The following is a 2,621-nucleotide window of genomic DNA, read 5'->3' on the forward strand; positions in this document are numbered from 1 at the left end:
GCCGCCGGCCCCGGGGCCAGCAGCCCCAGCCCTGGCAGCTGGAGGTTGGTGCTTCGTGCCCGTGGCCGGGGGCAGGCGGAGCGGCCTCCTCTCCCACGGGCGGCTCCAGGCTTTGGGGCAGGCGTGCTGTGGTGGGGACAGAGCGGGTGCCTTTGCTGTCCCCAGGCCTTCATGTGGGTCTCATGTGCGTGGACAGCCCCTCCTCTGTGGAGAGCCTTTGATAGCTGGGGATTTCCAGACATGGAAGCTGTTTCTCCCTCCTGGTGGGAGCATGCACCGGGGCTTTGCTGTCAGAGAAGCCGGTGGGGAGCGCTGCTGGTTGGATGCAGCTCCCGTGGCCGATGCTTGCGCCCATCTCTCAGCCCTGAGGTCCGATACGTGCCTTTCCCCCAACCAAAGTTGTGGTGCCAGCTTTTGGGAAGTGGGGGTACCAAGGGCAGATGGTTTTCCCTCAGCTGGGAAGTCCAGTCAACCTGTGGCAACAACCTAACAGCTGTTAGCCCCGATACAGAAAAAGGCTACAAATTTCTCTGACTGGAGTACGGCTAAAGATCTGTCGTCATTTTATTTTAGCTTGGTTGGTTTTGTTGAAAAAATGTGTAACACTGTGGTTTTACTTGGAGAAGAGATCAGAGCGAGGTAGCATTACTAAATGGATGTGTAAATAAGGCAACAGGTGTTGTAAACTGGGCCCCTGCTTAAATGGGGTAAAACGCCCCTGAAAAAGTATTTAAAAACAACAAACTTTTAGAAAGTTGAGAAAATACCAGTGCAGCCTTGTGAGCAGCAAATGGCAAGCAGATGGGAGGTGTATTCCTGCAGTTCTTGTGCAGTGCATTTGCACTTGTCTTGCTCTAAGGAGTTGGCAGAGAGGGTTTAACAGCAAATCAATGGTGGGAAACCCTGGGACCATTGCAGGAGCGGCTGTAGCACGGTGCAGGACCCCACGCGTGTTCTTAGGGAGGCGTTCCGCTGGGGTGGTCTTTCAGGCCTTGAGGCGGTTGAGCAAAAATGAGTTCGTGTTGCCTGGCATGGACCAAACGTGGCAGAAAGAGATGTGGGAGGTGCTGTTAGTGTTCAAAGTTGGAGAGGGTTTTGTTGAGAACATGATGATCAGGGGAGTAGTTTCGTTTGTTAGCCTTTTCAGTCTGTAAAGTGTACAGAAAACCCGGCTGTAATTAAGGGTGGAAGGTAGCTTGCTTGTGATGTCGCTCACGTGTTAGCATTCTTGCCCCTGAAATGATTAGAAAAACACCCCCTTCAGTGGAATTTTTGCCGTGCAAATCACGGCACTCTTCATTTCTAGACTGAGCTGATTGAACAGGCTGAGACTGTGTTATTTCTGGATGTAGGCAGAAAGGTTATGATCAGCTTGAGCAGTCCAAGTGGCACTGATGTCGACTTTCCTAGTACAATTTAAAAAATGGGGGCTAAGGAAATCCATGAGTAGCTCGAGGATTTCTGTCACAAACTTAGGTAAACCATTTCTAAAGTGGAAGTGCAAAATGAATTGCACTGCATTATTTTGCGTGTTACTGGGGTAAATTCCACTCTGGATTGCTACTGAAGGCGCCAAGTCGCTGGGGGAGGCCACAGCTGCACAGATAACAGTAATACACTGCTGCAAGTCCTGTGCTGAACTTGGCATTTAACAGCATCTGCCGAGAGAGTACTGACTGTTTTATCAGAAGTCGTACCTGGGTTTTAAACTTGATCTCTTATCCTCTTCTCTTCCAGCCAGGAACGACAGGGGGTCTTTTTGGTCAGCAGCCTCAAATGACAAGTCTGTTTAACAACCCATTTGGTGGGGCCACAACAACACAGAACACTGGCTTTTCTCCTGGCAATGCAAACACTCTAGGGCAGCTGAACACAAATACAATGGTAAGAGAAATTGTTTGAACCCTTGAAAGGTTAAGCTGTGGTATAGGTACTCCAGTTAGACAGAGGAGGCTGCGACACAGTGCTTCAGATCTTCCTTGAATTGCAGTACAGCTTCGTAAAACCAGCAATGTCACAGCCAGCCGCCGTGGTGACAGACATCACTGGCTCTGCAGGATCCCAGCACTGGTGTCAGGTCACTGGCAGCGGCTGCGTATTCCACGCCACCAGTGGCTCCTCACTGGCCACTGGCGGCTTCTAACAGGCCGGCGTTGCCTCCCCCCATAGCGGCACTGAGGGCAGCTCTGGTACCAGCACCACCAAGTGCTGCAGTGCTGCCAGGTGCTGCAGCGCTGTCAGCTCCTTCTGCGGGAGCTGATCCCCTGGGCACAGGCCATGCTGTGCTGGCCAAGTGGCGTGGTCAGCCACCCTGTCCCGTGGGGGCATCCTGACTCTGTGCCCCCGACCCCGCTTTTATAAGGGGTTCTGGGCTGAGGCCCTCATGACGGGGGCGCATTAAAGGGCCGACTCCACCACTGACATAAAAATGGCCCCACAGTCCTAACATGATAGAGGAAGCCCTTGAGGAAGCATTGCAATTCCTTGGAGGGGGCTGAGGGAGGAAGGCTGGAGGCTGGACGAGGCTCCTGGAGGGTCTCTGCTGCCAGGCCAGCTCCTGGCGGGGCCCTGGTCAAAGCTCATGGGATGGAGGGGAATCCTTTCTAGCTGGCGAGCAGCAG

Source organism: Egretta garzetta, unplaced genomic scaffold (assembly GCF_000687185.1).
Source record: "Egretta garzetta isolate BGI_Z169 unplaced genomic scaffold, ASM68718v1 scaffold642, whole genome shotgun sequence".
Taxonomy (NCBI): domain Eukaryota; kingdom Metazoa; phylum Chordata; class Aves; order Pelecaniformes; family Ardeidae; genus Egretta; species Egretta garzetta.